Below are 23,062 nucleotides of genomic sequence, written 5' to 3' on the forward strand. Positions count from 1 at the left end.
TCACCCAGAGCTATCTAAAGCACCTTTGTGAGAGCTCCAGGAGACCAAAAGGGCATCCTGCTACATCCTTGAAGGAATGGAAGGAGGAGACTACCCATACGCAGAGAAGACTCATAAGTAGAGTGCTCAACACCATGGAGGCCAGAGCCCATCCTCCACTGGAAGCACAAGCCTCCTCAGGAGCTGTTCTGTGGCTGGAATTGAAAGCTCACCTTCCCAAAAATGGGGGAGGAAGAGACAGTTGGACACCAACTTCAGCTACTATTTAGTAAATTCAGCAGGCTAAAGTATAATTCTAAGAACACTAAAGTTTGAACCTATCCAAGTCAGAAAGAGGTTGGTAGCTGCCATTTTAACTATGCCTCTGGCAGGAGGGAAAGCAGGGTGTACTGAAAATCCCAGTGCTGGTAGGGACTGGCTTCTTTCCATCCAGATCAGATTGCAACTCTAGCCTAAGCCCAAGTCCCACCTCTGGCAGGGAGGAAGATGGGGGGACCTGTACCAGGCTCTCTGGGAAAATACAGTCCACACCATGGAGGCCAATGATCATCCTACTCTGGCAGCACAGGCCACAGAGATATTCTCTGGCTAGAATTGGAAGCTCCATTTCCCAAAAATAGAGGAGGAAGAGATGGTTGGCCACAGATTTCAGATCCTGATTAGTAAATTCAGCTGTCTAAAGTATAACCCTAAGAATAGCTAAAGTTTGAACCCATGTTGGAAAGAGACCAGTAGCTGCCATTTTGACTCTACCTCTGGCATGAGGGGAAGCCGGGCTGATCAAAAATCACAGTGATGATAGAGACCAGTTTCTTTCACCCAGATTGGCCTGCAGCCCTAGACTAGCCCTAGACTAGGCTCCACCTATCAGGTGGAGGCTGGCAGGCCCTGCAACAGCCTATCCAGGTAACCACAGGTACCTCTGGCTGGCACAGAACTGAATAGTTGGAAGTCTACCAGGGCAACTGCAGTCATCTTGGACTCACACTGCATAGATTGCTGCCCATACCTCCAGCTCCAACCCTGCCCCAGGGGAGGGAGGGCAAGAAAGTCCTAAACTAAAGAGAGAAACTGTACCCAGAATAAATATTCTAGTAAGCCAGATGTCAAGACAGCAACAAAAAATTACAATCCACACCAAGAAACAGGAAGATATGGCCCAGTTAAAGGAAAAAGATAAGCCTCCAGATGACATAAAGGAGTTGAGACCACTATCATAGATGTTCAAACAAATTTCCTTAATAAATTCAATGAGATGGCTAAAAGACATTAAGGATATTAAGAAGACATTGGAGGAAGTGGACTTGGCCCAATGGATAAGGCATCTACATACCACATGGGAGGTCCACAGGTCAAACCCCAGGCCTCCTTGACCCGTGTAGAGCTGGCCCATGTGCAGTGCTGATGTGCGCAAGGAGTGCCCTGCCATGCAAGGGTGTCCCCCACATAGGGGAGCCCCACATGCAAGGACTATGACTCATAAGGAGAGCCACCCAGTGTGAAAGAAAGTGCAGCCAGCCCAAGAATGGGGCTCCACACACAGAGAGCTGACACAACAAGATGACACAACAAAAAGAAACACAGATTCCCAGTGCTGCTGATAAGGATAGAAGCAGTCACAGAAGAACACACAGTGAATAGACATAGAGAGTAGACAACTGGGGCAGGGGGAAGGGGAGAGAAATAAATAAAAAATAAATCTTTAAAAAGAAAAAAGAAGACATTGAGCAAAAAGAATTTGAAAGCATACATAGAAAAATAGCAGATCTTATGGGAATGAAAGATGCAATAAATGAAATTAAAAATGCACTGGAATCATATAACAGCAGATTTAAGGAGGCAGAAGAAAGGATTGGTGACCTTGAAGAAATGGCCTCTGAAAGCAAACATTAAAAAAAACAGATAAAGAAAAGAATGAAAAAAAATTGATCAAGGTCCCAGGGAACTAAACAACAGCAAGAGACATGCAAACATACATGTCATGGGGTCCCAGAAGGAAAAGTGAAGGGAAAAATGGCAGAAGGAATATTTGAAGAAATAATGGTAGAAAATTACCAAACCCTATTGAAGAACAAAGATATCCATATCCAAGAAGCACAATGTAATCCCATCTGAGTAAATCCAAACAGACCAACTCCAAGACACATATTAATTAGAATGTCAAATGCCAAAGACAAAGAGAGAATTCTGAGAGCAGCAAGAGAAAAGCAACGCATAATATATAAGGGATACCCAAAAAGATTAAGTGCCAAATTCTAATCAGAAACCATGGAGACAAAAAGACAGTGGTATGATATATTTAAGGTACTGCAAAAGAAAAACTTCCAGCCAAGAATCATATATCCAGCCAGATTGTCTTTCAAAAATGAGGATGAGTTTAGAATATTCACAGATAAACAGAAACTGAGAGAGTTTGTAACTAAGAGACTGGCTTTGCAGGAAATACTAAAGGATGTGCTACAGCTTGAAAAGAAAAGACAGGAGTGAGAAGCCTGGAAGAGAGTCTAGAAATGAAGATTATATTAATAAAAGTAACAAAGTATCAAAAGAATGGTGAAAATAAAATATAACAGATAAAACTCAAACAGGAATAAACCTCACCAATGATGTAAAGCACTTGTATTCAGAAAACTGCAACTCAATGTTAAAAGAAATAAAAAAAGGCCTAAATAACATGCTCACAGACTGGAAGACTAAATATCATTAAGATGTCAATTCTACTCAAATTGATATACAGATTCATTGCAATCCCAATAAAAATTCCATGAGATTTTTCTTGTAAATTGAAAACATGACTATCAAATTTATTTGGAAGTGTCAGGGGTCTTGAATAGCCAGAAACATTTAAAAAGGAAAAGTGAACTCTCATCTCCAGACTTTAAATCATATTACCCAGTTATAGAAGTAAAATCAGCATGGTACTGGCATAAAGACAGACACATAGACCAATGGAACCAAACTGATGGTTCAGAAACAGACCCTCATTTATACAGTCAACTGATTTTTGACTAGCCTATCAAACCCACCTAGCTCAGGTAGAACAGTCCGTTCAACAAATGGTCTGAGAGAACTATATATCCATAGCCAAAGAAGGGAAGAGGACCCCTGTCTCACACCTTATCCAAAAATTAACTCAAAATGGATCAAAAACCTAAAAATAAAAGCAAGAACCATTAAGCTTCTAGAAGAAAGTGTAGGAAAGTATCTTCAAAACCCAGTGGAAGGTGGTGGATTCTTAAAGGAGATAAGAGGAACTGATATGGACTACTGATTTTAATTAACTTTACTGTAAAAGTGTGGAAATGTATGGAATTGGTGGTAACACATTATAGTGAGTAACAGCTGGTTTATAAATGGGAATGTGGCTGAAAATAGTAGTATAGGGATGTAAATGCCAATTGACAGAAAACTAGAGAATAATCTAGGAACTGAATAGCACAGTAAACCCAAAAGTGAATGAGAATTGTGGTTGATGGTACAGATGCCAGGGTGTCCTTTGTGAGTTAGAGCAGATGTATATCACTATTGCAGGGTGGTGGGAATGTGGAAAAACATGGGGAAAACACAACTGGAGTGATTTTTGGACTGTGGTTAACAGTAATGTAATATTCATGAATTTATGCCAAAGATGTACTGTGTTGATAATGGAGGAGAATGGAAAACGTGTGCCAAATGTACACTATGCACCTGGTAATAATTTGATATTATCTCATACTCCATAATAAGTGTTCCACCACAATGTGGTGTGTTGATAGAAGGGTGCTGTTTGGGAATTCTGCACATGTGCATGATTGTTTTGTAAGTTTACAATTTGTCATAAAAATATATTTTAAAAATAATACAGTGGGTTGTTGGAAAAATACACCAAATATAAGATAAGGACTATAGTTAATAGTAAGATTTTGACAATATTCTTTCATAATTTGTAACAAATATCTCCCAACAATGCAAGGTGTTGGTGGGTTGATGTATGGGACCCCATATGACGTTATGCATGTTTGCTTTATAAGTTCACGACTTTTACTATACTCTTGTTTATGTATGTTCATGTATGAATGATATACTTCAATAAATTTTTTTAAAAATCAAAGGAAAACAAAGGTGATCTTTCCTGCCATTTTCAAGCTCACCTAGACACTGTAGCAGGACCCTCAGAGAATGAGTTTGGGGGAACCAATCAACGAGTTCACAATGCACCATGGTTGCACTGCCAGGCAGATGGTAATGGCAACATGGATACAGCCAGGCCCTACTTTAGGCACATTACAGATATTAACTTATTTTATCCTCACAGGTACTACTATTATTCCCTCTTTATGGACAAGGAAACAAAGGCACACAGAGATTAAATGATTTGCTCAAATCACATAGCTAGTAAGTGGAAGTTTTTTAACCCAGGTAATCTGGCTTTGAGCCTATTACCTTAACTACTCCACTCCAGTATAGATGAGTGATGACTGAGCTATTAAAATAGAAAATGAAAAACCTGTGGCAGAAACTAGAAATTAGGCTGGTATAACTTGGGCAAGTTACTTAACCTCTCTGACCATTTTTTTCATCTGAAAATAAAAGATAATAATAGTAACTGCCTCACAGAGTTGAGTTTATGCATGTGTATTGCTTAAACAGTGGTTCTTATTAAGATCGTGGTCTATGTCAGTTAGCATTATTATTTGTGTGCTAATACAGCCCAGCTGTCAAGAATAAGTGATAACTCAGTAAACTGAAAAATTTCCCTGGTAATCTCACTACTGTACATTCTGTAGATCCAAAATGAAATGCAGTAATAAGCGATTTTCACAAAAACTTAAGAACTGCCATGATTGACAAATGATGGCCCATCCAGTCTAGAACTCTAAATTAGTCTGACAATGGAGAGTTTTATCTGCTACATTTTTGCTTTAAAAAGCAAATATCCTCAATTACCAAACTGTATAAAATTAACCACACCAGGAGCCAGACTTGCAAGAAGCTGGAAACTGCAATAGACTGGTTTTATTGAAGAACATGACATAATGCCACAGGAGAAGTTGCTGTGAAGTGGTAAATGTTAATCCTAATCTTTAGTCTCATTTGTATAAATAGAGGAGACAAATGAGAACTGAAATAAAAATACATAACATATTGAAAAAGAAAGAAATGAAGGAAGGAAAAATATATGATCACCTCAATAGAGAAAATACATTTCACAAAACCCAGCATCTTTTTTGATAAAAATACTTAGCAAAATAGGAATACAGTGAAACTTCCTCAACATGATATAAGGTGTATATGAGAAACCCACTGTGAATATCACACTCAATGGTGAAAGAGGGAAAATTTTCTCACTAAGATCTGGAACAAGACAAGATGTGAACTGTCACCACTGTTATTTAACATTGTACTGGATGTCCTAGGCAGAGCTATTAGTGAAGAAAAAGAAATAAACTGCATCCAAATTGGAAAAAAAAAAAAGTTAAAGTTAACTATTTGTGGATGCCATGACCCTATATCTAAAAAGTCCTAAAAACAACAAAAAAGCTACTATTGCTAATAAATGAATTCAGCAAATGATGGGATACAAGATTAACATGCAAAATTCTGTATGGTTTCTATACACTACTAATGGGTAGTCTGAGGTAGAAATCAAGTAAAATTCCATTTATAATAGCAACTGAAAGAATCAAATACCTAGGAATAAATTTAACCAGAGGTGTAAAGGATCTATATTCAAAAAACTATGAAATTTTTAAAAGGAAATTAAAGGACATCTAAATAAATGGAAAGACATCCCATGTTCATGGATTGAAAGACTAAATATTGTTAAGATGTCAATTTCTAGATTTCAATGCAATCCCGTCAAAATTCCAACAAGCCTACTTTGCAGAAATGGAAAAGCAAATCAAAACCCCTAGAAACAGAAAAACAAAGTTGGAGAACTTACACTTACTGACTTTAAAGCATATTACAAAATTATAGTGGCCAGAACAGCATGGTATTGGCACAAGGATAGACAAATAGACCAATGGACTAAAAGCGAGAGTTCAGAAATAGACTGTCACATCTATGGCCCATTTATTTTTGAGAAGGCTGCCAAGTCCGCTTATTTGGGAAAGAATAGTCCCTTCTCTCATTGACTGCCAAAGCAAACATTACCTCAAATAGTGAAGACATCTGAACACTATAGGCAGGGCAGAGAGCTCAGGAGTTTGGTGCCATGCCAGTGGGTGCTACTTGGGAATTTATGTTCCCCAATATGACAGAGAGGGACTCAGTTGTGGTTTCCCTACACATGGCTCTTCTGCCCCTTCTATTTGAACCTATAGTTGATACTAGAGTTGATAGGTGTAAGTCCAGAGATGTAATCTTTGGGGTGTCTATGTGCCAGCTGGGTTGTGAATCTCAATGAAATTGAGAACACCTACTCTCCAGTTCACTGGACTCAGCCAACTAACAAGGAGATGATGATGGACAATGGCCATCCCAAGGAACAGAGAGAGTCCGCAACTGCAAGCAAAATAGTCCCATCCATCTGCCCAATGGGATCTAAGTCCCCTCTCAATTAGAGGTGAAGTGGGCATCACCATCCCAGAATCCTCAGGATTGGGGAATGAACGATGGACTAGCGTAGACTTAACGGTATTCTAATATAGATTTACTGTGATCATAGCAATGGAAGAACTTTTATCTCTGATGTGGAGGCAGTGACCACTGGAGGTTCTTAGGGAGGGAGAGGGAAAAATAGGTGTAATATGGGGGCATTTTCAGGATATTGGAATTTTCCTGAATCATGTTGCAATGACAAATACAGGCCATTATGTATTTTGTCATAACTTAACAAAATTGTGCAGGAGAGAGTATAAACTACAATGTAAACTATAATCCATGCTTAGTGGCAATGAACCAAAATGTGCTCATTGATTGTAACAAATGTACCACCCAATAAAAGATGTTGTTAATGTGGGAAAATGTGGGAGGGCTTGGGAAAGTCATATAGGAATCCCCTGTATTTTTTATGCAACATTTATATAATCTAAGTGTATTTTTTTAAATTAAAAAGTATATTAAAAAGAAAGAAAGAATAGTCCCATCAACAAATGGTGCTGGGAGAACTGGATATCCATATGTGAAAGAATGAAGGGGGACCTTTATGTCACATCATATAGAAAAATTAACTCAAAATGTATCAATGACCTAAGTATAAGAAACAGGACTATAAAACTCCTAGAAGAAAGCATAGGAAAGCATTCTTCAGGAGCTTATGTTAGGCAATGGTATCTTATACTTTACATCAAAAGCACATTCAACAAAAGAAAAATATATATAAATGGGACCTCTTCAAAATTAAAAACTTTGGTGTATCAAAGGACTTTATCATGGAAGTGAAGAGACAACCTATTCAATAGAAGGAAATATTTGGAAGCCGCATAACTGTTAAGGGTTTACTATCCAGAATATGTAAAGAAATAGTACACCTGAACAATACAAAAACAAATACCCATTTAATAAGTGGGCAAAAGACTTGAATAGACTTTTCTCCAAAGAGAATATGCAAATGGCTAAAAAGCAAATGAAATAGATGCTCAACATCATTAGCTATTAGGGAATAGTAAATCAAAACTACAATGAGATACCATTTCACACCCAGTAGATTAGCTACTAATACAAAAGTGTTGAAGAGGATGTGGAGAAATAGGAATCATTGCTGGTGGCAATTTAAAAGAGTGTAGCCGTCATGGAAGACAGTTTGGTGCTTCCTCAGAAAGCTTTGATGTATAGAATTACCATTTGACCTGGCAATTCCTCTACTAGATATATACCCCAAAAAATTGAAAGCAGGGACTCAAACAGATATTTTCACACTGATATTCACAGTGATAATATTCACAATTGTTAAAAGATGGAAGCAACCCAAATATCCATGAACCAATGAATGGGCAAATACAATACGGTATATGTGTGCAATGGAATATCATTTGGCATTATGAAGGAATGAAGTTCTGAACATGTAACAACATGGATGAACCTTGAAGACATTATGTTGAGTGAAATAAACCACACACAAAAGGACAAATGTTGTATGATCTCACTGATATGAAATCATTAGAATAAGCAAACTCATAGAGTTAGAATCTAGAATATAGATTACCAGAGGCTGGTTGGGAGATTGGAATTGGGGAGTTAATACTTAATTTGCACAGAATTTCTATTGGGGTTGATTGTAAAGTTTTGGAATTGGATTGTGGTGATGGTAGCACAACCGTTTGAGTGTAATAAACAGCAGTGAACTATACATCTGAATATGTTGTTATAAGGGCAAATTTTAGGCCATATATATATTGCTAGAATAAAAATTAAAAGATAAACACTGGACCATACAATACTGTGAACCCTAGTGTAAATGATAGACTGTATCACTTATAATGTTACAATCATAAAATTTTTCTTTCATGAATTATAACAAATGTACCATACTAATGCAAGTTGTTAATAGTAGGGTAGTATATTATTTCTGTATTTTATGCATTTTATACATTATTTTTATATAAACCTACAACCACTCTAAGAAAAAAAATTAATTAAATGATAACTAGGGATAGTTAAATAGGTAATTTTTTTAAAAACCAAAAATAGAAGCAAAGTAATGATTAACTCCAAAGTCAAGAGAGTGGTAACCTCTGGGGAGGAGACACAATCATGTAGGGGTACCCCGAAGTCTTGAAATGTACTGTTATTTTCTTATGCTAAGTTATTGGGACAGGATATGCATTTTGTAATTATTCCTTACCTGTATACATATGCTTCATACATTTTTCAGTATGTAAGATCATTTCCAATTTTTAAATTTTAAAATAATAAAATACGTTGAAAAAAATATTATTCAACTTTATTTCTTTTGTTGGCTTACTATCTACAAGTCAGTTGTTTTATTTGTTGCTAAAGGATTTATAATGTACATCTTTAATTTATCACCATTTTCCTTATAGTGACTTTATGCCACTTCACATTTAGTAAGAACCTTGCAATATTATGCTTCCATTTCCCTGTCTAGGGGGAAAGGCCTTTACTATTGCTGCCATTTATTGTTGCTATTATGCTAACTTAAAATAACAATAATTTTAGTATCACTATAAAGCCATGGGCTGAGTTGATATGAACACAGCACAGTGAGTGTTGAGCAGATGGTTTACAGAAAAAGAAATGCAAATAGCCCTAAAATACATGAAATGATGCTAAACCTCACTCATAATAAGAAAATTGCAAATTCAAAGTACACAAAGATAGCATTTCTCACTTATTAAACTGGCAAAAATCCTGGAAATATTAATTTTGGCAACATTTTCTATTGGTGATGCTGAATAAAACAAGAATTCTCATACATTACCAGTGGGATCACATAGTGCTATAATCTCAGTGGAAGTGAATTTGGCAATATCTAGCAAAATTACAAAATTCTTGACTTGCAGTCTCACATCTAAGAATCTATCTAAAAGATACTTAGAAAAGATATATGCATAAAGCAATTCACTGCAGCAATATTTGTAAAAGGAAAAGAATGGAAATGGCCCCTATATTTATCAATAAAAAATTAGTTGAGTATACTCTGTATATGCACATAACATAGTACTATGCAGCTTTGAAAAGGAATGAGAATTATCTCCATATACTGCCATGGAGTGAACTTCAGAATACACTATCAAGGAAAAAGCAAGGGAAATACAGTGTATATCACATACTAACTTGTGTTTAGGATAAAGCATACATGAGTATGTATATATGTATGTTTGTTTAGATAGATAGATAGATAGATAGATAGATAGATAGATAGATAGATTGATAGATGTGTGAACTAATCACTGACAAAATAGTTATCTACATGGCAAAGGGGGGCCCAGAATGGCAACCATGAAAATCCAATAACAAGAACTAATTTTTATGAATGTAGATTGGTTTATCAATTTTAATTTGAATCTATACAAATATTTTACATAACTGTAAAATAAAATTAAGTCAAAATGGAGGAAAAAGCAATTCCTAAAAGTAAATGTAAAATTAAACAAATAAGCCTACTGTATATTGAGTTTAGTAATACCCACATAGAGAGAAATTATCTCAAGTTATTTCAAAACAGAGAAATTGACTATATAACCTAATGACAAAAAGAACTTCAAAAATATTAAGCTTTTTAGTCTATTCACATAATTATTTATTTGCTTTAACACACAATCTAAATATAGCAGATAAATAATGTTAATATTCTTGAGGCAATATTTTAAGCATAAGTGAAAATCAATAATAAAATCAGAGAAGTAAAGACTCTCTAGTGAAAACTTTGACTCTGAAATATCAGAACAAACTCTTAATATATTTTCTCTCTAAAAAAAATAGTATACATCAATTCTGGCCACTGAATAGATCTATAAGTGATGAATGCGATAGCAATATAGCAACTATATGCTGTCTATGAGACCAAGTTAGATTAAAAAACACAAATAGGTTGAAATTAAAGAATTTTAAAAGAAAAAAACGTAACATGCAAACAAGACCAAAAACAGGTGGCAAGCTTATCCTAAAAACAAAAGAAATATGCTTTAAGAAAAGATTGTTACTAGAGACAAATTAGTACAATCTATAAAGATAAGAGGGTCAATCTGTAAGAAAAATATAAAATTATAAATATATATGTACCTAACAATAGAGCCCCAAAATATGTGAAGCAAAAACTGACAGAACTGAAGAGAAACAGACACTTCAATAATAATAGTTGGAGACTTTAATACTCCACTTTCAGTAATGGATAGAACTACTAAAAAGAAGAGCAACAAAGAAACAGAAGACCTTAAAGAAACTATAAACCAACTAAAGGAACTATAAACCAACTAAAACTAACATATCTATGGAATACTCTACTTAACAACAGCAGAAAATATATTCTTTTCAAATACATATAACATAATCCAGGATAGGCCACCAAGTTTCCATTTTTGAAGAATAAGGGTCATAGTTACATGCATTAATATTGAGGGCTTAACATATTGGTATGTTTTCTTTTATTAGGCGCTGCCTATGTGCTCAAGAGATTCTTGTCCCTCTGAGATCATGGCAGGACTATGATAGAATTTCATATATTCTTGGTTTTTGTGTAGGGTCTCCACCCACTGAAATAACATACTATGACAAGATGAACATTTTCGTGTTCTATAGAAGCATTGGGCAAATTCTTAAAAAGACTCAAACTACCAATCCTGACTCAAAAAGACATAAAACATGTGCATACCTATAACAATGTGGTTTTTTAATCAGTAATCAAAATCTTCCATAAAGAAAATCCTATGACCAGCTAGCTGCACTTATGAATTCTACCAAACATTTAAAGAAGAATTAACACCACTTCTTCTAACTCTTCCACAAAACAGAAGAGGAAGGAACACTTCCTAACTCATTCTCTGAGGCCAATATTACCTTGTTACCAAAGTCAGACAAAGATATTGCAAGGAAAGGAAAACCAGACCAATATATCTATGTATATAGTCACAAAAATCTCAACAAAATACTAACAAATTGAAACATCATTTAAGAGGATTATGCATCATGACCAAGCAGGATTTATCCCAGGAATTCACAACTGATTCAGCATATGAAAATTAATTAATATAATATATCACATTAGTAGAATGAAAGGGAAAAAAATCTCTCAATAGATACAGAAGGAAGCCTTTGACAAAATCCAACACCCTTCCGTGATAAAAATACAAACTGGAAATAGAGGAGAACTTCCTCAAAATACTAAAGGGTACCTATGAAAAGTCCATAACTATCATGATATACTTAGCAGTAAAAACTGGAATCCTTTCCACTCAAAGAAGGAATAAAACAAGGATTCCCATTTCTGCCTTTTCTAATAAACATTATACTGGAATGAAGTTCTAGGGAAGACAATGCAGCAAGAAAAAGAAAACAAAGTTATAAATATTTGAAAGGAAGAAGTAAACTTTGATTTGTAGATGCTGTTATATTACAAAGAAAATCCTAAGGAATTCATTTAAAAACCTGTTAGAACAACTACTAAATGAGATCAGCAAGTTTGCAAAATATAATATCAATATACAAAAATTAATTGTATTTCTATACATCATCAATGAAAATCCTGAAAATGAAATTAGGGAAACAACTCCATTTACAACAGCATCAAAAAGAATGCCATACTTTGGAACAAATTTAACAAAAGAATTTAAAGACTTGTACACTGAAAACCACAAAACATTGTTGAATGCAAATAAGGGAGATCTAAATAAATGTAAAGAAATCCCACGTTCATGAACTGGAAGACAATATTGTTAAGATGGCAATATTCCCCAAATTGATTTATGGATTCAATGTAATCCCTATCAAAATCCCAATTGTCTTTAATTCACAAGCTGATCTAAACTTTATGTGGAAATGCATGTGGCCCAAAATAACCAAAACTATTCTGAAAAAAATAACAAAGTTGGAGAACTCACTCTTTGAAAATATAAATGAAACAGATAAACCTCTAGCCAGAATCATCAAGAGAAAAGAGAGAAGACCCATATTACCAATAACAGGAATTAAAGAGGTACATCACTACAGATCCTCCATATATTAAAAGAATAATAAAGGAAGATAGAATAGACAATTTCCTTGAAATATATAAACGACCAAAGCTTACTCAAGAAGAGAGAGACAAGGGGTGTATGGATTTGTTAGGACTGATGATTGTTGAAGCTGGGTGATGGGCACATTCGAGTTCTTTCTGTTAGTCTCTCCACTTTTGAAAATATCCTGAATATTTTTAAATACGTAAATAAATATAGCACAGAGAAAAATGTAGATTTATCAAACATTTATGTTACTTTGACCAATGAGATTCTACATAGCCTCTAATCTTCCACCAGAAAATTGTGTGGCCTTAGGCATCCCACTTAATTTCTCGCTGTCTCAGTTTCCCTATATGTTAAACAAAGTAATTGGCCTAAATCTTAAGTGAGATCCTTCTAGATGTCAAATTCTATAATTCTGGACTAATGAATTTCAGGACTTCCACTTTTTTTTCCTAACCAGAACACACTCAGGTGTGGGCAATACAAATATTAGTCTCTTTGGTGAATTGGGGTAAGAATCTATGAGTTGCTAATACTTCTTTCTTCCTAAAAATATATAAACCAGGATGTAAAAAACAAATTTCTCTTAACTAATTTATCCATCCTCTCTCTCTGTCTTCTCTCTCTCCCTTTCATTTTATTTCTCTGTTCTACTTCTCCCTCTCTCTGCACCCATCTCTTTCTCCCTCTCCATTCTACCTGCCTCAGAGAAGCTAACAGTCTAAACAAGGTTTCTCCATAAATGAGGACTGATGTACCATAAAGTGAGTGATAATGTCTTTTCTGGGTCAAATAAAAATCTTTTAGAGCTTTTTAATAAAAAGGGCAGTGAATTTTCAAACTTACTTAAATGCACAGTTTATTCCAAATTGTACATACTGCATCCATTTATAAAAGAATGTAGAGCTAGTGGCTAAGCTACTTTGAAAAGTTCTTTTAATATCAAATCACAGGATTGATCTTTTCCAGTATGCTGCTAATAATTTTAAGGGAGTAAAATATCATACCAAAGTTCTTAGAAGAACATAATATATATTTATACAGGCAAGAAAAATACTCACAAACACACACACATAATAAAAATTTCCTTATCTGTATATGAAAACCTTTATATATTTTAATGAATTCCACAAATAGGTATTTTTGTGTATGTGGTCATAAGTGAGAAATCAGAATGTTAAAGAGTCAAAACAGGGAAGGCGGGAGGGGGGAGGGCGACGAGGGGGGAGGGGGAGAAGGAGGAAAAAGAGAAGGAGGACAGTTATCAGGGAGGAAATAGAATGTAAACAATACTGATACAAAGTCTCGTTTGAAGTCTATTTGTATTTTATAATGGCAGCAGCATTTTTCCTTTTCCTACATCATTTTCTTCATTTAACTTCAGAATTCTGTTAAAAACATAAAGAACATCTGAAACTAAAGGGCAAGAACAAAAAAAGAAAGGCAATTCCTTTGCATTTCAGAGCAGAACAGATTTAATTCATTTGTTTTGTTTTACTTCAGTCTGCGCTTGTAGCACTTGACTTCGTCATTTGCCATATACGGCTATGTCACTCCGTCTTAGTTACAAAGGCGAGAAAAGCTTTCAAAAGCCAGGCACTCTGAGTAGAACACATTTTCCTCTGAGTGCATAATCAGAATTATATCATCCCTTCCATGTTTCCTCCTTAGCAAACATATTTAAACTATTGTGTAATAGCAGCACTTATTATTATTTGAATTCCTTCTTTGCAGTGAAGCTGTCCCTCAAATAGTGCGGTATATTAAGAGATGCCTTTTATTTTAAATCATGAATCTGAAGTCATGAACTTCTGCTAATTACTTTTTTACAGACCTTATCCAGGAGAAGACTCAAGCACCATTGATTTCCTGGCCTCAGTTCCACTGAAATTTCCTATTTTATAAAAATAACCTTAGTGTAAACATTTTGTTAACTGATAACAAAAATTAACCTTAAAAATCACATTCCACTGAACTCAACTTCAATGGTGCCAAGGGTAATAAAAGAAAGATACTAATATTCCATTATTTTAGCTGTTTACTATTGTCATCAATATCGCCAAGGGGAATTAAAATGCAGTACATCTCATTTAGCATCCACCGAACAGGCATCTATTAAACATGTGGATAGCACCATCATATACTTTGATATACCCAAAACAAATCTAAAGCAAATTCTATACCTTATATACAGGGAGCTTACAGTGTTGGAGCATCAAGACATATAATCACAGTGGCTATTTGTAAATTCAGGCCCATTTTCTAAATTTAGCCCAAATATCAAGTTGCATGTGGCACCATCCATTACTAATACCTTTAGTTATGCAGTACCAAAAGGAAATGTATTCTCCGTAAAATCCCATCATGGCCAAAAATGTTTCAATGACTATCCTGTCTTTTCATATTAAGTGTATTAGCCTATAAATTATTTCTGTTCTTGAAAAGGAAAAAGTCCTCTTTTCAACAGATACTAACACCTACTATCTACGAGACGTAACGTGAAGTCCCAGGAATACAAAGATAATAAAAAGAAGATCTCTGCTCTTCGGAGCTCAGATTTTAATCAAGAAGATAGACTCACATACTTACAGATAACTACCAAGCCCAAGATAAGTGCTAAAATACAGGATGATCAAATTGCGTACTGGGCCTAGCATAAATTACGTACTTAGGGCAAGGGAAGGAGGTGTATAGAGTGGTTAACTGCCCTGGCATAAACACTGTCCTGGAAACTAGTTATTTTAAACTCTGCAATTTATGGAGAAGTTGAAATATTCTGAGTTACTAAAAACATCCACATATATCATCAACTTCTAAATAATAGAAAATGGAATAATAGAATTAATACCGAATCTAAATGGAATGTAATTTTATCTCATTGGGGATTCAGAAGTCATTTAGGATTGTATAATTACCCTAATTGGTGATTATACAGCAGATGTCCTCCTTCTCCAGGGCCTGCTCTCAGTGTACCACGTCTGATCACCCTGACACTTACCCACTCACCAAAGCTGACTGCCCCAAGAGTAGACCCCTGCTGTATGCTGAGCTAACCAGTCTACCTGTCCCCGGCCTTTGAAACAAGAGTAAACCTTAGGGCCCGAGAGCAGGTTTGATTGTTCGAGTATGATGGCTCTGCTCAGGGGGAAAAAAAAAACTGTCCACAACCTCCTTCTGCTGAGTCCAGGATCAGTCAGTATTTATTTGTGAGACAGAATCCACCCCTGGCATTTCAACAAGAGATTTTTTAATATAAAGAAGTAGCTCCTGAAGATCTGAAAAGGCCGAAAAAGAATACTAAGATAGAATGGAGTTCAGTAAGTACAGAAGCAAAGGGAAGAGGCTAGAATGGTCAGAACTTGGAGTAAGAGCCACGGCAGCTGAAGCTCCGACCGCAGAGAAGGCGATGCCAGGAGCAGGTGCTGCTGCCTACCGGGACTCCGGCCGAGCCAGAAAAACTGCAGCCTGGAGCCCGAGCCCTACCCGGACAAAGAGCGGCGTCCTCCAGGAATTGTCTGGGTGGTCTTGACAGGACAGAGCAGACGGGAAGGAGCAAGCTCTTCTTCTTCCGCCAGCCTGGCAGTTTCCCCCCACTGCCGCCTACCAGAAAAGTCTAAGAGGAGCCCCTGGCAAAGCAGGACTCGGGTCTGCAGACTCCCGGCCCCGGCCTCACGAAGGAGCATGGAAGGGTGGACTGTAAGCGGAGGGGCGCGAGCTGGCAGGGTCCCGGGAAGGCACACGCCTCCTGCCCTTCCCAAGAGCAGAGGTGGCAACCTTGCCTGGACTCTGAGAAATGCCCGAATATCCTTTCGGTCAATCCCGACTTAGGTGAAGCTGGCAAGTCATTTTTTTTGTTGCTTGCAACCAGAAGAATCTGAACCAACTCATCCCGATTCCCCTTCCACACCGCTTCCCTGCATGTTTCTGATCTCCCCTCCTTCCTAGGTTGAGGCACTGCCCGTGTTCCCAGCTGGTTACGTGGAATTCAAATCTGGGTCCGGGTGGAGGTCAGGTGCGGTACCATGGGCCACGGATGCCACGGTGCCTGAGAAGAGACGTTTGTCACTTACAGGTCCCCGGGAGGGAGGGGTGCCATGAGGAGTTATCAGGAAGCACCGTCAGCACAGGGGCTCAGCCAGCAGGTGGGTGCCCAGCGAGAAGGATCCCCGGGCTTGTGCCCTTATTGTGCTCCAGGTGAGTGGATTTCCTTTAAATCAAACCCGTGTGAAAAGGGGCGGGCGGCCGAGAGGTGGAACGGTTAGCTTTTCACGCGGGACCAGCTGTGGGTTTGGGGTGAGGTGTGTGTGTGGTGTGGACAGTGGCCGCAGACGCGGGGTCAGGTGCTGGGGGCGTTTAGGCCCCAGGGGGGTGAAGCTGCTTAACTAAGCCAAGGGCAGTGCTGAGGAAGGGGCTTGCCACAGTGAGACCGTGCAGGGACAGCACCCAAGAATTCTGATAGCCCTAAGGACCCCATTTCCCCATTTAGGGTCCAGCCTCTCCTCTGGACATTGAGAGTAAGAGCATTTCTCCAGGTTTGACCCTTTGATTTCCACCTGCTCAGATGTTCCCAGTAAACGACGCCCCTCTGGTGCATTCATTTTATACCTGAAAACAGACACCCGCCAGCCTCATGGGTAGGACCAAACAAGAAAGGACCTTCATGAAGCAGAAAAGTAGCAGAGAATGGATGACTCTGGACTGAAAGAAAGAACCACAAAGGCACATAAACCTTCTTCCTACGGTAACCACAGTTAGACTTGAGTCCATTATTGCGCTTTATCAATACCAAAAAGGCAGGGTCAAACGCATCTCGTGCTCCTCCAAAGAATACTCTGCGACTATCACAGTGATTGGGTAATGGTCCAGCCCTCCCAGGAGCTCACAGTCTAGATGAAGAGACAAACAAATAAATGGGCAATCACTGGTGATTGCCGGCAAGTCTTTGAGGGATTTTTGAAAAAAAGATTTCCTTAGAAGAGATAAGCAAAGTTGTCACCTCTCCTCACATGGGAAACAGGAAATCTATATGTTAAATGCAATAGAATAAAGTGCCTTGTACATAGCAAGTGCCAATAAATGTGAGTTCCCTTTTACCCTTCCCAGAGATGTGTTGAATTATTGTGAACTTATGACATTTTTTCCCATGTCTAGGAAAGCACAGCTGGTAATTTTTGCTGAATGAATTCACTCTCCTTATATTTCATATGAAATAAGACCTCGCAGACAAAACTCCCCGTGTTATACAGAATTGTCTCCATGCACTGATCCCTTTATCTACGACCTTCCCCTGGTCTGGGCTGGGGTTCCCTTAAGTCTTTTTTTCCTGATGAGGCGGGGCAGGGGGGTGCTATGTAAATATGTAGAAATGTTGACTTCTGGCTTCTGTGAGAACATAGAATTTGACTCCTTTCCAAAACAACTCAATCTGTGGACAGCATCAAAGGTTAATGGGTTGCTTTGTTGTGCTTAAAGTTCTCTGGCAACCTTCTTGGGAAAAAGGAAAAAACATTCCTTTGAAACTCAAATCACTTGGGAATGGGGCCTTTCTTAATTCACTTACATTTAATTTGTCTGTTGATTCTTATCCACAATTAGAGTTCACAAAGGCTAGAAGTCTGTGGTTTTTAATAAGTTCTTTTAGCTTCTATGTTCTGATCAAAACCTATTTGGGTGCTGGTACCTTGCTCTGTCTAAAATTTCTTCTACAACCAACTAAACATAATACTTTCATTTATTGTTATAAATGGCAGTGTTTTATCACCTCATAATATTAAAGGTTGCTCTACTCTTGGCCTTTTCACACATGAGTACAGTTAATTTAACCCACCACCAATTCATATCACTGCTGCACACAAAAGATCCTTTGGGTCTGGTAGCCTTCGTCTTAAATTCCAATCTCAAATTTTAAATAACTTTAGCATGTCCTTAACTCACCGGAGTGATAACTGGTTTAGTGTTCCGCTGGATAAATGCAAAACTTTGAACTGAAATTATAAAAGAACAAAACCACGAGAAAGAAAACGAAGGTTGCAAATAGAGCAGGCCTCATCAAAAACGATTATCTTAAGAGGACGGTTTTTACATTGGTGCTGTCCTGTGTTAGACAGGGCCTCTGCAACTTCCAGGACGATTAACCCTGGGGTTATGGGAATATTGGAAAGGAAAGCGGAAAAATTAGAAAGACAAAAGCCACCTCAGTATTTGTGATCCAGATGATGTTACATAGAGAAAAAATACTATACCAGGTGACCAAATGCACCAGCGTGGGAGGTGGAAGTAACTGGATTCTTTTGGTTGCATTCAGTTCTGAAAAGTATTTCTTCATGTTCTGTTACAGCATGTGAATCTGGTTTTCATTTTTCGTTTACCCGATATTATGTCATCAATGTCTATCAGTAGACCGGCAGAAACATCAACATGTCAACAATTATTTTTATGAATTAAAATAAAAACTTTAACCTATGATGGTCAAAATCATAGATATAATCATGAGTTAGAATCGTAGTATCTAAGAATGTTTAGATTGTGACTAAGTAAACAGAAAAGACAAATACTTATTTTAGTTACTAATCTTCCATTTTAAACTTTATATCCTTTATCTTCAAAAGAGTTCCCAAAATCATATAAGCTTTAGGTCTCAAAATGCCTGGATCTGACCCTGCATTGGATAATGAGACACCAGGCTCAGTGGTTGATATTTGATCACATTTACTATTATAGAGCACAACAGTAAGAAGACTAACATAAGCACTCATTATTCTCAGAATTAGACCACATATGGGTGCATATGCAAGTACAAGTTTCTTACTCATGTAGCAAGTCCCATCTTGCTTCATACATAGCTCTGGCTTCTTTCATCTTAATTAAAGCTTATAACAACCAAAAATGTCTTCCCCTGTAGCATCTGTTCATTTAACAATGAACAGACAAAAAAACAAAATAAGCAAACATTTCTTCCTTAAATGTGCACCCTTTATGTACCCATATCTAATTTGTAATCTGAGTCCCATGGGTTTCAATCAACTCTAAATTGAAATTATGCTAGCTTGCAAACATACTAATGTTGCTCTTCCATTTTGGTGCCAATGTGAAGGAATTTTGCCAATAGTTAATTTGGCTTGCTTTCTATCCAAGTACAACAGTGGTCATTAATGTTGGGTTCTTTTGGTTTTGTTTTTTATATTTTAAATAAATAGAATAGTATAAGTTCATATGATAACACTTCCTACCCTAAATGAACATGAGCATTTATATTAATGTAAACAAAATAGATGGTGTTAAAATGCCAATTTGCCACAAACATGGCTTATCAGTTTCATTGTTTTTATAGCTCCATCTTGTTCATTTTTAACTAAATCAGGTCCAGGAGGACTTATGAAGCCTCTGCTAACCTAGGTCCTGACCCATCGCTGAAAACTAGAAGCATGGACTCATTTCACGGTGCTTCCTCCTGCATAGCCTTTGACCTTACATAGAATTTAAAGTGAGCATATATCTGTCTCAGGTTTGAATGAAAATAGAGTCGAGGGTTTGTTTATTTGTTTCATTTGACACTACTTTTGTTTGAGATTCAAAATAAACATGGGGAAAATGTCAACTTACACATTTCCATTTTTATGGGTTCTAGTCTTTTTCTTATAGATTTCTAAGTATCCTTTATTATTCTAGATCAGTGCTGAAAAATACAGTAGCTGCTAGCCATTTATTACTACTGAGCCCTTGAAATATGGCTACTGCAATTGAGAAAAATAGTTTTTAATTTTATTTAAGATAAATTAATTTCACGTTAGTTGAGAACTGATTCTTAATTCAGTTTTTGGAAATTTGGGTTTTGAGTCTACATTTTCGGTTGTAAATTTGATTAAGTCTAAATAGAGATCTTTCTGATTGTTGTGGCAGAGAGTAGTCAGGTGATCGCAGTATTGAAGGCCAGCATGTGAGAATTTTAGAAGGAAGATTTATTAACAGCCGGCCAGGCTCGGTGGTCTTCTGTCCAAAGAAACCGAGCCTGGAACAGGATTCTTGGGTCACTTTTATACAGAGACTGTAGGAGTGGGGAGTCAAAGGTGTTTTTATGCAACAGGACTTTTTTTGTTAGTTTCTTAGAGTTTTAAGTGTTCGTCTGAGTAGCAGATGGGTTTTGAATTAACATATCTCCCACATTCCTGGTAAGCTTGAATTAATATATCCTCGCACATTCCGTCTGGATATAAGTTGGAATACGCATTCAGTCTGTATCCTCCCTATAGAGCCTATATCACTTAATTGGCTTTCCGGAAACTAGGCATCCTTGGATACAGAATAAGATAAGTTTGAATTCATGCACAGGCCAAATAATGAATGTTTAGCACTTGAATTGATAGGTGCTGTAAGGATAAAATAAACTCTGGATTTCAAAGAATTAGTATAAAATATAAAATAGCTCCTTAATTTTTAAATGTATTACATGGTTAAAAGGATATTTTGGAAATATTGAGCTAGTAGAACTTATTGTTAAAATATATTATACCTGTTTATTTTTACCTTTTCTATTTGGCTACTAAAATTTTTAAATTGCATATATAACTCTCATTATACTTAAATTGCACAGCTCTAGTGTTACTAGATTTCGTTTAGGTTCTTAGCCATGCTGGGGAAACATGTTTTTATTTTATTTATTTATTTTTTCGTGTGAGGCAGCTCTCCTTGCAGGGCACACTCCCCTACATGGGGGACACCCCTGCATGGCATGGCACTCCTTTCATGTGGCAGCACTGCACATGGGCCAGGAGGCCCTGGGTTTGAACCCTGGACCTCCCATATGGTAGGCAGATGCTCTATCAATTGAGCCACATCCACTTCCCTATGCTGGAGAAATGAATTTCAAGAGCATGCCAGATGAATTAGGCCAGTAATTTATTCAGGTAGTGAGGGAAGAAAAATGGGAGAAAATAACAGAGCAGGGGGCCCAGGTAGAGAGGAAGGGGCTGAAAAGTGATAAAGAGGGCTGATTTACAGGCTACAATTCCCCATTATAGGTTATAAATGCCCAGGTTTTGCTTGCGTGGTGATCCAAGCTGGGGAGAAGCAGCTGGAGCCCGGGTCCAGACGTAAGAGAGCATGAGAGAGAGAACTCAGGCCCAGCATTGCTTTTTAACTGCTAATTATTCCACCCCTTTGCTAATGGCAGGGGAGGAGTTCCAGCTGTTCCCCACTTTGATTGCTTATTTACCCCATCAATCTCCCAGGAGGGCCCAATGATAAAGTCCTTGGGGAATATCCCGGGCTTCTCCTGGTTCCGGAGGAAGTCTTCTTCCCAGTGGCAGAATCTTGGGGGAGGGTCTTCCAGCAGCCATCTTGGGGTTGCTGATGTCCACGTGACTCTGCCAGGTTCCAGATCTATCTATTTTTTTTTTTCTGCATACAAGTTTTATTTATTTATTTTTATAATACTTTTTTTAATTAAAGTTAATAGATCACATAGAACATTACATTAAAAAAATATAAGAGGTTCCCATATAACCCACACCCCACTCCCCCACCCCAATCATTTTTGTAAATTATATTTTTTTGAAAATACATACATCACAAAAAAGGTTACATTATAAAAAACATGAGGTACCCGTATACTCCCCATTGCCCCCACCCCACTTCTCCCACACCAACACCTTTCCCATAAGATCCATCTATTAATTCCCTATCTTATTAGCCTGCTTCACTAGTCTAGATAATAATCTTTGCTTATATGAATTTCAAGTATCATATTCCATTCTATGGCTTGCCTGTAGTATGATTTTTTCAAAAATTTAATTTAGTTAAGCATATCATTCTTTTCTATTGTGGTTTTTACTTTAGTAGCTCGCTTAATTATTTTTCCAATACAAATTTCATAAATATATTTTACTATGTTTTCTTCTAATTGTTTGAATGTTTTCTTTTCATGTGTATACTTTCATCCATTTGAAATTTATTTTTATTTGATGTGAGTTAGTGATCATATTTACTTTTTATCCATATGGATAGTTGTCCTCAAATCAATTTTTGAATAGTCTATCATTTCTTCTGATCTGGGGTGCCACCTTTCATATACCACGTTCCATTAAAAATGTGGGCCTGCTGAGTCAATTCCAGTTTGATGGAGCTGTTGGTTTCAAACAGGAGCCAAAAGAAATGTCTTCCTATGGTCTGTTCCCCATTTCAGAACTTTGGAAATGTTATGGTCAATTCATTAGAAAGAAACATTGAGTCATTGGTGATAGATGTGCGCTAATATTTATTTGTAGTCTTAATAAAAACCTGGGACTCAAAAAAAGAAAAAAGATGTGGGTCTGTTTCTGAGCATTTCATTCTATTCTGTCTGTTCTTTAATCAACAGTACACCATTTTAAAATTTTCCTAATTATTTTGTAATTTTACTGTCATTGCCTTCCATTCCTTCCTTAATTCATTTTCTTCATTCTGAAGTACACTTCATAGTTTTC

General features: G+C 37.0%; 1 non-coding gene across 1 annotated transcript; it reads left to right on the forward strand.

Moving 5' to 3' along the window:
• Window positions 1-22,689: 22,689 nt before the first annotated feature.
• On the forward strand, window positions 22,690-22,825 carry LOC111767180 (small nucleolar RNA SNORA2/SNORA34 family). Its single transcript, XR_002799068.1, has one exon. It is a non-coding gene; the product is annotated as a small nucleolar RNA SNORA2/SNORA34 family (small nucleolar RNA).
• The last annotated feature ends 237 nt before the right edge of the window (window positions 22,826-23,062 follow it).

The sequence above is a fragment of the Dasypus novemcinctus genome, chromosome 27 (assembly GCF_030445035.2).
Source record: "Dasypus novemcinctus isolate mDasNov1 chromosome 27, mDasNov1.1.hap2, whole genome shotgun sequence".
NCBI lineage: Eukaryota > Metazoa > Chordata > Mammalia > Cingulata > Dasypodidae > Dasypus > Dasypus novemcinctus.